This window comes from Meriones unguiculatus, chromosome 1, assembly GCF_030254825.1.
Source record: "Meriones unguiculatus strain TT.TT164.6M chromosome 1, Bangor_MerUng_6.1, whole genome shotgun sequence".
NCBI classification, from domain to species: Eukaryota; Metazoa; Chordata; class Mammalia; order Rodentia; family Muridae; genus Meriones; species Meriones unguiculatus.
In genome coordinates, this window is record NC_083349.1 from 76744887 (window position 1) to 76757972 (window position 13086).

Genomic DNA, 13086 nt, shown 5'->3' on the forward strand with positions numbered 1-13086 from the left:
GCTCTGGAGTCATTTCGTTGCAAGCGGGTTTTTAAGTGCTCTGGAGTCATTTCGTTGCAAGCGGGTTTTTAAGTGCTCTGGAGTCATTTCGTTTCAAGCGGGTTTTTAAGTGCTCTGGAGTCATTTCGTTGCAAGCGGGTTTTTAATTGCTCTGGAGTCATTTCGTTGCAAGCGGGTTTTTAAGTGCTCTGGAGTCATTTCGTTGCAAGCGGATTTTTAAGTGCTCTGGAGTCATTTCGTTGCAAGCGGGTTTTTAAGTGCTCTGGAGACATTTTGTTGCAAGCGGGTTTTTACGTGTTCTGGAGTCATTTCGTTGCAAGCGGGTTTTTACATACTTCTCAGACATTTCACTGGAAGCGGGTTTTTTAAATGCTCTGTAGGCATTTTGTTGCAAGCGGGTTTTTAAGTACTCTGGAGTCATTTCGTTGCAAGCGGGCTTTTAAGTGCTCTGGAGTCATTTCGTTGCAAGCGGGTTTTTAAGTGCTCTGAAGGCATTTCGTTGCAAGCGGGTTTTTAAGTGCTCTGGAGTCATTTCGTTGCAAGCGGGTTTTTAAGTGCTCTGGAGTCATTTCGTTGCAAGCGGGTTTTTAAGTGCTCTGGAGTCATTTCATTGCAAGCGGGTTTTTTAGTGCTCTGGAGTCATTTCGTTGCAAGCGGGTTTTTAAGTGCTCTGGAGTCATTTCGTTGCAAGCGGGTTTTTAAGTGCTCTGGAGTCATTTCATTGCAAGCGGGTTTTTTAGTGCTCTGGAGTCATTTCGTTGCAAGCGGGTTTTTAATTGCTCTGGAGTCATTTCGTTGCAAGCGGGTTTTTAAGTGCTCTGGAGTCATTTCGTTGCAAGCGGATTTTTAAGTGCTCTGGAGTCATTTCGTTGCAAGCGGGTTTTTAAGTGCTCTGGAGACATTTTGTTGCAAGCGGGTTTTTACGTGTTCTGGAGTCATTTCGTTGCAAGCGGGTTTTTACATACTTCTCAGACATTTCACTGGAAGCGGGTTTTTTAAATGCTCTGTAGGCATTTTGTTGCAAGCGGGTTTTTAAGTACTCTGGAGTCATTTCGTTGCAAGCGGGCTTTTAAGTGCTCTGGAGTCATTTCGTTGCAAGCGGGTTTTTAAGTGCTCTGAAGGCATTTCGTTGCAAGCGGGTTTTTAAGTGCTCTGGAGTCATTTCGTTGCAAGCGGGTTTTTAAGTGCTCTGGAGTCATTTCGTTGCAAGCGGGTTTTTAAGTGCTCTGGAGTCATTTCATTGCAAGCGGGTTTTTTAGTGCTCTGGAGTCATTTCGTTGCAAGCGGGTTTTTAAGTGCTCTGGAGTCATTTCGTTGCATGCGGGTTTTTAAGTGCTCTGAAGACATTTCGTTGTAAGCGGGTTTTTAAGTGCTCTGGAGTCATTTCGTTGCAAGCGGGTTTTTACATACTTCTCAGACATTTCACTGGAAGCGGGTTTTTTAAATGCTCTGTAGGCATTTCGTTACAAGCGGGTTTTTAAGTACTCTGGAGTCATTTCTTTGCAAGCGGGTTTTTAAGTGCTCTGGAGTCATTTCGTTGCTAGCGGGTTTTTAAGTGCTCTGGAGTCATTTCGTTGCAAGCGTGTTTTTAAGTACTCTGGAGTCATTTCGTTGCAAGCGGGTTTTTAAGTGCTCTGGAGTCATTTCGTTGCAAGCGGGTTTTTAAGTGCTCTGGAGTCATTTCGTTGCAAGCGGGTTTTTAAGTGCTCTGGATTCACTTCGTTGCACGCGGGTTTTTAAGTGCTCTGAAGGCATTTCGTTGCAAGCGGGTTTTTAAGTGCTCTGGAGTCATTTCGTTGCAAGCGTGTTTTTTAAGTGCTCTGGAGACATTTCGTTGCAAGCGGGTTTTTAAGTGCTCTGGAGCCATTTCGTTGCAAGCGGGTTTTTAATTGCTCTGGAGCCATTTCGTTGCAAGCGGGTTTTTAAGTGCTCTGGAGCCATTTCGTTGCAAGCGGGTTTTTAAGTGCTCTGGAGCCATTTCGTTGCAAGCGGGTTTTTAAGTGCTCTGGAGTCATTTCGTTGCAAGCGGGTTTTTAAGTGCTCTGGAGTCATTTCGTTGCAAGCGGGTTTTTAAGTGCTCTGAAGGCATTTCATTGCAAGAGGGTTTTTAAGTGCTCTGGAGTCATTTCGTTGCAAGCGGGTTTTTAAGTGCTCTGGAGTCATTTCGTTGCATGCGGGTTTTTAAGTGCTCTGAAGGCATTTCGTTGTGAGCGGGTTTTTAAGTGCTCTGGAGTCATTTCGTTGCAAGCGGGTTTTTACGTGTTCTGGAGTCATTTCGTTGCAAGCGGGTTTTTACATACTTCTCAGACATTTCACTGGAAGCGGGTTTTTTAAATGCTCTGTAGGCATTTCGTTGCAAGCGGGTTTTTAAGTACTCTGGAGTAATTTCGTTGCAAACGGGTTTTTACGTGCTTTGGAGTCATTTCGTTGCAAGCGGGTTTTTAAGTGCTCTGGAGTCATTTCGTTGCAAGCGGGTTTTTAAGTGCTCTGGAGTCATTTCGTTGCAAGCGAGTTTTTAAGTACTCTGGAGTCATTTCGTTGCAAGCGGGTTTTTAAGTGCTCTGGAGTCATTTCGTTGCAAAAGGGTTTTTAAGTGCTCTGGAGTCATTTCGTTGCAAGCGGGTTTTTAAGTGCTCTGAAGGCATTTCGTTGCAAGCGGGTTTTTAAGTGCTCTGGAGTCATTTCGTTGTAAGCGGGTTTTTAAGTGCTCTGGAGACATTTCGTTGCAAGCGGGTTTTTAAGTGCTCTGGAGCCATTTCGTTGCAAGCGGGTTTTTAAGTGCTCTGGAGCCATTTCGTTGCAAGCGGGTTTTTAAGTGCTCTGGAGTCATTTCGTTGCAAGCGGGTTTTTAAGTGCTCTGGAGTCATTTCGTTGCATGCGGGTTTTTAAATGCTCTGAAGACATTTCGTTGTAAGCGGGTTTTTAAGTGCTCTGGAGTCATTTCGTTGCAAGCGGGTTTTTACATACTTCTCAGACATTTCACTGGAAGCGGGTTTTTTAAATGCTCTGTAGGCATTTCGTTACAAGCGGGTTTTTAAGTACTCTGGAGTCATTTCTTTGCAAACGGGTTTTTACGTGCTCTGGAGTCATTTCTTTGCAAGCGGGTTTTTAAGTGCTCTGGAGTCATTTCGTTGCTAGCGGGTTTTTAAGTGCTCTGGAGTCATTTCGTTGCAAGCGGGTTTTTAAGTACTCTGGAGTCATTTCGTTGCAAGCGGGTTTTTAAGTGCTCTGGAGTCATTTCGTTGCAAGCGGGTTTTTAAGTGCTCTGGATTCACTTCGTTGCACGCGGGTTTTTAAGTGCTCTGAAGGCATTTCGTTGCAAGCGGGTTTTTAAGTGCTCTGGAGTCATTTCGTTGCAAGCGTGTTTTTTAAGTGCTCTGGAGACATTTCGTTGCAAGCGGGTTTTTAAGTGCTCTGGAGCCATTTCGTTGCAAGCGGGTTTTTAAGTGCTCTGGAGCCATTTCGTTGCAAGCGGGTTTTTAAGTGCTCTGGAGCCATTTCCTTGCAAGCGGGTTTTTAAGTGCTCTGGAGCCATTTCGTTGCAAGCGGGTTTTTAAGTGCTCTGGAGCCATTTCGTTGCAAGCGGGTTTTTAAGTGCTCTGGAATCATTACGTTGCAAGCGGGTTTTTAAGTGTTCTGGAGTCATTTCATTGCAAGCGGGCTTTTAAGTGCTCTGGAGTCATTTCGTTGCAAGCGGGTTTTTAAGTGCTCTGGAGTCATTTCGTTGCAAGCGGGTTTTTAAGTGCTCTGGAGTCATTTCGTTGCAAGCGGGTTTTTAAGTGCTCTGGAGTCATTTCGTTGCAAGCGGGTTTTTAAGTGTTCTGGAGTCATTTCGTTGCAAGCGGGTTTTTAAGTGCTCTGGAGCCATTTCCTTGCAAGCGGGTTTTTAAGTGCTCTGGAGCCATTTCGTTGCAAGCGGGTTTTTAAGTGCTCTGGAATCATTACGTTGCAAGCGGATTTTTAAGTGTTCTGGAGTCATTTCATTGCAAGCGGGCTTTTAAGTGCTCTGGAGTCATTTCGTTGCAAGCGGGTTTTTAAGTGCTCTGGAGTCATTTCGTTGCAAGCGGGTTTTTAAGTGCTCTGGAGTCATTTCGTTGCAAGCGGGTTTTTAAGTGCTCTGGAGTCATTTCGTTGCAAGCGGGTTTTTAAGTGTTCTGGAGTCATTTCGTTGCAAGCGGGTTTTTAAGTGCTCTGGAGCCATTTCCTTGCAAGCGGGTTTTTAAGTGCTCTGGAGCCATTTCGTTGCAAGCGGGTTTTTAAGTGCTCTGGAGCCATTTCCTTGCAAGCGGGTTTTTAAGTGCTCTGGAGCCATTTCGTTGCAAGCGGGTTTTTAAGTGCTCTGGAGCCATTTCCTTGCCAGCGGGTTTTTAAGTGCTCTGGAGCCATTTCGTTGCAAGCGGGTTTTTAAGTGCTCTGGAATCATTACGTTGCAAGCGGGTTTTTAAGTGTTCTGGAGTCATTTCATTGCAAGCGGGCTTTTAAGTGCTCTGGAGTCATTTCGGTGCAAGCGGGTTTTTAAGTGCTCTGGAGTCATTTCGTTGCAAGCGGGTTTTTAAGTGCTCTGGAGTCATTTCGTTGCAAGCGGGTTTTTAAGTGCTCTGGAGTCATTTCGTTGCAAGCGGGTTTTTAAGTGCTCTGGAGTCATTTCGTTGCAAGCGGGTTTTTAAGTGCTCTGGAGTCATTTCGTTTCAAGCGGGTTTTTAAGTGCTCTGGAGTCATTTCGTTGCAAGCGGGTTTTTAATTGCTCTGGAGTCATTTCGTTGCAAGCGGGTTTTTAAGTGCTCTGGAGTCATTTCGTTGCAAGCGGATTTTTAAGTGCTCTGGAGTCATTTCGTTGCAAGCGGGTTTTTAAGTGCTCTGGAGACATTTTGTTGCAAGCGGGTTTTTACGTGTTCTGGAGTCATTTCGTTGCAAGCGGGTTTTTACATACTTCTCAGACATTTCACTGGAAGCGGGTTTTTTAAATGCTCTGTAGGCATTTCGTTGCAAGCGGGTTTTTAAGTACTCTGGAGTCATTTCGTTGCAAGCGGGCTTTTAAGTGCTCTGGAGTCATTTCGTTGCAAGCGGGTTTTTAAGTGCTCTGAAGGCATTTCGTTGCAAGCGGGTTTTTAAGTGCTCTGGAGTCATTTCGTTGCAAGCGGGTTTTTAAGTGCTCTGGAGTCATTTCGTTGCAAGCGGGTTTTTAAGTGCTCTGGAGTCATTTCATTGCAAGCGGGTTTTTTAGTGCTCTGGAGTCATTTCGTTGCAAGCGGGTTTTTAAGTGCTCTGGAGTCATTTCGTTGCATGCGGGTTTTTAAGTGCTCTGAAGACATTTCGTTGTAAGCGGGTTTTTAAGTGCTCTGGAGTCATTTCGTTGCAAGCGGGTTTTTACATACTTCTCAGACATTTCACTGGAAGCGGGTTTTTTAAATGCTCTGTAGGCATTTCGTTACAAGCGGGTTTTTAAGTACTCTGGAGTCATTTCTTTGCAAGCGGGTTTTTAAGTGCTCTGGAGTCATTTCGTTGCTAGCGGGTTTTTAAGTGCTCTGGAGTCATTTCGTTGCAAGCGTGTTTTTAAGTACTCTGGAGTCATTTCGTTGCAAGCGGGTTTTTAAGTGCTCTGGAGTCATTTCGTTGCAAGCGGGTTTTTAAGTGCTCTGGAGTCATTTCGTTGCAAGCGGGTTTTTAAGTGCTCTGGATTCACTTCGTTGCACGCGGGTTTTTAAGTGCTCTGAAGGCATTTCGTTGCAAGCGGGTTTTTAAGTGCTCTGGAGTCATTTCGTTGCAAGCGTGTTTTTTAAGTGCTCTGGAGACATTTCGTTGCAAGCGGGTTTTTAAGTGCTATGGAGCCATTTCGTTGCAAGCGGGTTTTTAATTGCTCTGGAGCCATTTCGTTGCAAGCGGGTTTTTAAGTGCTCTGGAGCCATTTCGTTGCAAGCGGGTTTTTAAGTGCTCTGGAGCCATTTCGTTGCAAGCGGGTTTTTAAGTGCTCTGGAGTCATTTCGTTGCAAGCGGGTTTTTAAGTGCTCTGGAGTCATTTCGTTGCAAGCGGGTTTTTAAGTGCTCTGAAGGCATTTCATTGCAAGAGGGTTTTTAAGTGCTCTGGAGTCATTTCGTTGCAAGCGGGTTTTTAAGTGCTCTGGAGTCATTTCGTTGCATGCGGGTTTTTAAGTGCTCTGAAGGCATTTCGTTGTGAGCGGGTTTTTAAGTGCTCTGGAGTCATTTCGTTGCAAGCGGGTTTTTACGTGTTCTGGAGTCATTTCGTTGCAAGCGGGTTTTTACATACTTCTCAGACATTTCACTGGAAGCGGGTTTTTTAAATGCTCTGTAGGCATTTCGTTGCAAGCGGGTTTTTAAGTACTCTGGAGTAATTTCGTTGCAAACGGGTTTTTACGTGCTTTGGAGTCATTTCGTTGCAAGCGGGTTTTTAAGTGCTCTGGAGTCATTTCGTTGCAAGCGGGTTTTTAAGTGCTCTGGAGTCATTTCGTTGCAAGCGAGTTTTTAAGTACTCTGGAGTCATTTCGTTGCAAGCGGGTTTTTAAGTGCTCTGGAGTCATTTCGTTGCAAAAGGGTTTTTAAGTGCTCTGGAGTCATTTCGTTGCAAGCGGGTTTTTAAGTGCTCTGAAGGCATTTCGTTGCAAGCGGGTTTTTAAGTGCTCTGGAGTCATTTCGTTGCAAGCGGGTTTTTAAGTGCTCTGGAGACATTTCGTTGCAAGCGGGTTTTTAAGTGCTCTGGAGCCATTTCGTTGCAAGCGGGTTTTTAAGTGCTCTGGAGCCATTTCGTTGCAAGCGGGTTTTTAAGTGCTCTGGAGTCATTTCGTTGCAAGCGGGTTTTTAAGTGCTCTGGAGTCATTTCGTTGCATGCGGGTTTTTAAATGCTCTGAAGACATTTCGTTGTAAGCGGGTTTTTAAGTGCTCTGGAGTCATTTCGTTGCAAGCGGGTTTTTACATACTTCTCAGACATTTCACTGGAAGCGGGTTTTTTAAATGCTCTGTAGGCATTTCGTTACAAGCGGGTTTTTAAGTACTCTGGAGTCATTTCTTTGCAAACGGGTTTTTACGTGCTCTGGAGTCATTTCTTTGCAAGCGGGTTTTTAAGTGCTCTGGAGTCATTTCGTTGCTAGCGGGTTTTTAAGTGCTCTGGAGTCATTTCGTTGCAAGCGGGTTTTTAAGTACTCTGGAGTCATTTCATTGCAAGCGGGTTTTTAAGTGCTCTGGAGTCATTTCGTTGCAAGCGGGTTTTTAAGTGCTCTGGATTCACTTCGTTGCACGCGGGTTTTTAAGTCCTCTGAAGGCATTTCGTTGCAAGCGGGTTTTTAAGTGCTCTGGAGTCATTTCGTTGCAAGCGTGTTTTTTAAGTGCTCTGGAGACATTTCGTTGCAAGCGGGTTTTTAAGTGCTCTGGAGCCTTTTCGTTGCAAGCGGGTTTTTAAGTGCTCTGGAGCCATTTCGTTGCAAGCGGGTTTTTAAGTGCTCTGGAGCCATTTCCTTGCAAGCGGGTTTTTAAGTGCTCTGGAGCCATTTCGTTGCAAGCGGGTTTTTAAGTGCTCTGGAGCCATTTCGTTGCAAGCGGGTTTTTAAGTGCTCTGGAATCATTACGTTGCAAGCGGGTTTTTAAGTGTTCTGGAGTCATTTCATTGCAAGCGGGCTTTTAAGTGCTCTGGAGTCATTTCGTTGCAAGCGGGTTTTTAAGTGCTCTGGAGTCATTTCGTTGCAAGCGGGTTTTTAAGTGCTCTGGAGTCATTTCGTTGCAAGCGGGTTTTTAAGTGCTCTGGAGTCATTTCGTTGCAAGCGGGTTTTTAAGTGTTCTGGAGTCATTTCGTTGCAAGCGGGTTTTTAAGTGCTCTGGAGCCATTTCCTTGCAAGCGGGTTTTTAAGTGCTCTGGAGCCATTTCGTTGCAAGCGGGTTTTTAAGTGCTCTGGAATCATTACGTTGCAAGCGGGTTTTTAAGTGTTCTGGAGTCATTTCATTGCAAGCGGGCTTTTAAGTGCTCTGGAGTCATTTCGTTGCAAGCGGGTTTTTAAGTGCTCTGGAGTCATTTCGTTGCAAGCGGGTTTTTAAGTGCTCTGGAGTCATTTCGTTGCAAGCGGGTTTTTAAGTGCTCTGGAGTCATTTCGTTGCAAGCGGGTTTTTAAGTGTTCTGGAGTCATTTCGTTGCAAGCGGGTTTTTAAGTGCTCTGGAGCCATTTCCTTGCAAGCGGGTTTTTAAGTGCTCTGGAGCCATTTCGTTGCAAGCGGGTTTTTAAGTGCTCTGGAGCCATTTCCTTGCAAGCGGGTTTTTAAGTGCTCTGGAGCCATTTCGTTGCAAGCGGGTTTTTAAGTGCTCTGGAGCCATTTCCTTGCCAGCGGGTTTTTAAGTGCTCTGGAGCCATTTCGTTTCAAGCGGGTTTTTAAGTGCTCTGGAATCATTACGTTGCAAGCGGGTTTTTAAGTGTTCTGGAGTCATTTCATTGCAAGCGGGTTTTTAAGTGCTCTGGAGTCATTTCGTTGCAAGCGGGTTTTTAAGTGCTCTGGAGTCATTTCGTTGCAAGCGGGTTTTTAAGTGCTCTGGAGTCATTTCGTTGCAAGCGGGTTTTTAAGTACTCTGGAGACATTTCGTTGCAAGCGGGTTTTTAAGTGCTCTGGAGTCATTTCGTTGCAAGCGGGTTTTTAAGTGCTCTGGAGTCATTTCGTTGCAAGCGGGTTTTTAAGTGCTCTGAAGGCATTTCATTGCAAGCGGGTTTTTAAGTGCTCTGGAGTCATTTCGTTGCAAGCGGGTTTTTAAGTGCTCTGGAGTCATTTCGTTGCAAGCGGGTTTTTAAGTGTTCTGGAGTCATTTCGTTGCAAGCGGGTTTTTAAGTGCTCTGGAGTCATTTCATTGCAAGCTGGTTTTTTAGTGCTCTGGAGTCATTTCGTTGCAAGCGGGTTTTTAAGTGCTCTGGAGTCATTTCGTTGCAAGCGGGTTTTTAAGTGCTCTGGAGTCATTTCGTTGCAAGCGGGTTTTTAAGTGCTCTGGAGTCATTTCGTTGCAAGCGGGTTTTTAAGTACTCTGGAGACATTTCGTTGCAAGCGGGTTTTTAAGTGCTCTGGAGTCATTTCGTTGCAAGCGGGTTTTTAAGTGCTCTGGAGTCATTTCGTTGCAAGCGGGTTTTTAAGTGCTCTGAAGGCATTTCATTGCAAGCGGGTTTTTAAGTGCTCTGGAGTCATTTCGTTGCAAGCGGGTTTTTAAGTGCTCTGGAGTCATTTCGTTGCAAGCGGGTTTTTAAGTGTTCTGGAGTCATTTCGTTGCAAGCGGGTTTTTAAGTGCTCTGGAGTCATTTCATTGCAAGCTGGTTTTTTAGTGCTCTGGAGTCATTTCGTTGCAAGCGGGTTTTTAAGTGCTCTGGAGTCATTTCGTTGCATGCGGGTTTTTAAGTGCTCTGAAGGCATTTCGTTGTGAGCGGGTTTTTAAGTGCTCTGGAGTCATTTCGTTGCAAGCGGGTTTTTACGTGTTCTGGAGTCATTTCGTTGCAAGCGGGTTTTTACATACTTCTCAGACATTTCACTGGAAGCGGGTTTATTAAATGCTCTGTAGGCATTTCGTTGCAAGCGGGTTTTTAAGTACTCTGGAGTAATTTCGTTGCAAACGGGTTTTTACGTGCTTTGGAGTCATTTCGTTGCAAGCGGGTTTTTAAGTACTCTGGAGTCATTTCGTTGCTAGCGGGTTTTTAAGTGCTCTGGAGTCATTTCGTTGCAAGCGAGTTTTTAAGTACTCTGGAGTCATTTCGTTGCAAGCGGGTTTTTAAGTGCTCTGGAGTCATTTCGTTGCAAGCGGGTTTTTAAGTGCTCTGGAGTCATTTCGTTGCAAGCGGGTTTTTAAGTGCTCTGAAGGCATTTCGTTGCAAGCGGGTTTTTAAGTGCTCTGGAGTCATTTCGTTGCAAGCGGGTTTTTAAGTGCTCTGGAGACATTTCGTTGCAAGCGGGTTTTTAAGTGCTCTGGAGCCATTTCGTTGCAAGCGGGTTTTTAAGTGCTCTGGAGCCATTTCGTTGCAAGCGGGTTTTTAAGTGCTCTGGAGTCATTACGTTGAAAGCGGGTTTTTAAGTGTTCTGGAGTCATTTCGTTGCAAGCGGGTTTTTAAGTGCTCTGGAGTCATTTCGTTGCAAGCGGGTTTTTAAGTGCTCTGGAGTCATTTCTTTGCAAGCGGGTTTTTAAGTGCTCTGGAGTCATTTCGTTGCAAGCGGGTTTTTAAGTGCTCTGGAGTCATTTCGTTGCAAGCGGGTTTTTAAGTGCTCTGGAGTCATTTCGTTGCAAGCAGGTTTTTAAGTACTCTGGAGACATTTCGTTGCAAGCGGGTTTTTAAGTGCTCTGGAGTCATTTCGTTGCAAGCGGGTTTTTAAGTGCTGTGGAGTCATTTCGTTGCAAGCGGGTTTTTAAGTGCTCTGGAGTCATTTCGTTGCAAGCGGGTTTTTAAGTGCTCTGGAGTCATTTCGTTGCAAGCGGATTTTTAAGTGCTCTGGAGTCATTTCGTTGCAAGCGGGTTTTTAAGTGCTCTGGAGACATTTTGTTGCAAGCGGGTTTTTAAGTGCTCTGGAGTCATTTCGTTGCAAGCGGGCTTTTAAGTGCTCTGGAGTCATTTCGTTGCAAGCGGGTTTTTAAGTGCTCTGGAGTCATTTCGTTGCAAGCGGGTTTTTAAGTGCTCTGGAGTCATTTCGTTGCAAGCGGGTTTTTAAGTGCTCTGGAGTCATTTCATTGCAAGCGGGTTTTTTAGTGCTCTGGAGTCATTTCGTTGCAAGCGGGTTTTTAAGTGCTCTGAGTCATTTCGTTGCATGCGGGTTTTTAAGTGCTCTGAAGACATTTCGTTGTAAGCGGGTTTTTAAGTGCTCTGGAGTCATTTCGTTGCAAGCGGGTTTTTACATACTTCTCAGACATTTCACTGGAAGCGGGTTTTTTAAATGCTCTGTAGGCATTTCGTTACAAGCGGGTTTTTAAGTACTCTGGAGTCATTTCTTTGCAAACGGGTTTTTACGTGCTCTGGAGTCATTTCTTTGCAAGCGGGTTTTTAAGTGCTCTGGAGTCATTTCGTTGCTAGCGGGTTTTTAAGTGCTCTGGAGTCATTTCGTTGCAAGCGGGTTTTTAAGTACTCTGGAGTCATTTCGTTGCAAGCGGGTTTTTAAGTGCTCTGGAGTCATTTCGTTGCAAGCGGGTTTTTAAGTGCTCTGGAGTCACTTCGTTGCAAGCGGGTTTTTAAGTGCTCTGAAGGCATTTCGTTGCAAGCGGGTTTTTAAGTGCTCTGGAGTCATTTCGTTGCAAGCGTGTTTTTTAAGTGCTCTGGAGACATTTCGTTGCAAGCGGGTTTTTAAGTGCTCTGGAGCCATTTCGTTGCAAGCGGGTTTTTAAGTGCTCTGGAGCCATTTCGTTGCAAGCGGGTTTTTAAGTGCTCTGGAGCCATTTCCTTGCAAGTGGGTTTTTAAGTGCTCTGGAGCCATTTCGTTGCAAGCGGGTTTTTAAGTGCTCTGGAGCCATTTCCTTGCAAGCGGGTTTTTAAGTGCTCTGGAGCCATTTCGTTGCAAGCGGGTTTTTAAGTGCTCTGGAATCATTACGTTGCAAGCGGGTTTTTAAGTGTTCTGGAGTCATTTCATTGCAAGCGGGCTTTTAAGTGCTCTGGAGTCATTTCGTTGCAAGCGGGTTTTTAAGTGTTCTGGAGTCATTTCGTTGCAAGCGGGTTTTTAAGTGCTCTGGAGCCATTTCGTTGCAAGCGGGTTTTTAAGTGCTCTGGAGCCATTTCGTTGCAAGCGGGTTTTTAAGTGCTCTGGAGCCATTTCCTTGCAAGCGGGTTTTTAAGTGCTCTGGAGCCATTTCGTTGCTTCGGGTTTTTAAGTGCTCTGGAGCCATTTCCTTGCAAGCGGGTTTTTAAGTGCTCTGGAGCCATTTCGTTGCAAGCGGGTTTTTAAGTGCTCTGGAATCATTACGTTGCAAGCGGGTTTTTAAGTGTTCTGGAGTCATTTCATTGCAAGCGGGTTTTTAAGTGCTCTGGAGTCATTTCGTTGCAAGCGGGTTTTTAAGTGCTCTGGAGTCATTTCGTTGCAAGCGGGTTTTTAAGTGCTCTGGAGTCATTTCGTTGCAAGCGGGTTTTTAAGTACTCTGGAGACATTTCGTTGCAAGCGGGTTTTTAAGTGCTCTGGAGTCATTTCGTTGCAAGCGGGTTTTTAAGTGCTCTGGAGTCATTTCGTTGCAAGCGGCTTTTAAGTGCTCTGAAGGCATTTCATTGCAAGCGGGTTTTTAAGTGCTCTGGAGTCATTTCGTTGCAAGCGGGTTTTTAAGTGCTCTGGAGTCATTTCGTTGCAAGCGGGTTTTTAAGTGTTCTGGAGTCATTTCGTTGCAAGCGGGTTTTTAAGTGCTCTGGAGTCATTTCATTGCAAGCGGGTTTTTTAGTGCTCTGGAGTCATTTCGTTGCAAGCGGGTTTTTAAGTGCTCTGGAGTCATTTCGTTGCATGCGGGTTTTTAAGTGCTCTGAAGGCATTTCGTTGTGAGCGGGTTTTTAAGTGCTCTGGAGTCATTTCGTTGCAAGCGGGTTTTTACGTGTTCTGGAGTCATTTCGTTGCAAGCGGGTTTTTACATACTTCTCAGACATTTCACTGGAAGCGGGTTTATTAAATGCTCTGTAGGCATTTCGTTGCAGGCGGGTTTTTAAGTACTCTGGAGTAATTTCGTTGCAAACGGGTTTTTACGTGCTTTGGAGTCATTTCGTTGCAAGCGGGTTTTTAAGTGCTCTGGAGTCATTTCGTTGCAAGCGGGTTTTTAAGTGCTCTGGAGTCATTTCGTTGCAAGCGAGTTTTTAAGTACTCTGGAGTCATTTCGTTGCAAGCGGGTTTTTAAGTGCTCTGGAGTCATTTCGTTGCAAAAGGGTTTTTAAGTGCTCTGGAGTCATTTCGTTGCAAGCGGGTTTTTAAGTGCTCTGAAGGCATTTCGTTGCAAGCGGGTTTTTAAGTGCTCTGGAGTCATTTCGTTGCAAGCGGGTTTTTAAGTGCTCTGGAGACATTTCGTTGCAAGCGGGTTTTTAAGTGCTCTGGAGCCATTTCGTTGCAAGCGGGTTTTTAAGTGCTCTGGAGCCATTTCGTTGCAAGCGGGTTTTTAAGTGCTCTGGAGTC